This window comes from Schistocerca piceifrons, chromosome X (assembly GCF_021461385.2).
Source record: "Schistocerca piceifrons isolate TAMUIC-IGC-003096 chromosome X, iqSchPice1.1, whole genome shotgun sequence".
In the NCBI taxonomy this organism is placed as follows: Eukaryota; Metazoa; Arthropoda; class Insecta; order Orthoptera; family Acrididae; genus Schistocerca; species Schistocerca piceifrons.
Genome location: NC_060149.1, coordinates 242,091,202 through 242,092,355, shown reverse-complemented (window position 1 = coordinate 242,092,355; position 1,154 = coordinate 242,091,202).

The following is a 1,154-nucleotide window of genomic DNA, read 5'->3' as shown; positions in this document are numbered from 1 at the left end:
GACACATCTGAAACATACGATAATAGAAGCAAAAATATTTCAATAAATATGGATCCACAAACGATGCTTTTGCGAGATAATTGCACATGTATAATTACTAGCCGCTACTGGCTTCAGTATAAAATATTTTCCTAGCTACTGCACATGTATTTGAAATGTAAACTTTTCTTTTGAGTCTTAGTCTAATTTTGCTTAAATTTCATCCATAACATGCCTTAACAAGGTGGTGTGCAAAACCTAAGGACGGCAGTAACTTTTGCATGATATGTCCCTACCAAGTAACATAAGTCGATGAAACTTGGACTACACATAGAAAGAACTGCTACAGTATAGTACAGAAGGTAACCTAAAGAAATGCGCCGTGAGACAAACAAAAAAATGGTTCAAATGGCTATGAGCACTATGGGACTTAACATCTGAGGTCATCAGTCGTCTAGAACTTAGAACTACTTAAACCTAACTAACCTAAGGACATCACACACATCCATGCCCGAGGCAGGATTCGAACCTGCGACCGTAGCGGTCACGCGGTTCCAGACTGTAGCGCCTGATACGAACAGCCGGCCGGTGTGGCCGTGCGGTTAAAGGCGCTTCAGTCTGGAACCGCATGACCGCTCCGGTCGCAGGTTCGAATCCTGCCTCGGGCATGGATGTGTGTGATGTCCTTATGTTAGTTAGGTTTAAGTAGTTCTAAGTTCTAGGGGACTGATGACCACAGATGTTAAGTCCCATAGTGCTCAGAGCCATCTGATACGAACGGAAAGGATACTTTTATTCAAGGACAATAAGTACATTGAAGTCACCGCTCTTGGTAATGGTCCCCTGTACATGACAAAAGGCAAGACATGGATCTTAATGGGGTGTGTGATCACCACGAACAGCTATTCCGCAACGTACTCCCATGCTGGCCACTAGGCTGGTAAAGAGTTTTTGCTGGAGGGCGTTCCATTTCTCTACCACCACGGTTGACAGCTACCAGATGGTTGTTTGCACTGTGTGGAGATGTTGCAATACGTATCCCCAGCGCATACCGTAAGTGCTGGATACGGTTCAAGTCAGGGGAATGGGCAAGCCAGTCCATTTGCCGAATATCTTCTCGTTCCAAGAACTCCTCCAACTGCTCTTTTCGATAAAAATGAAATGTAATCGGTGCC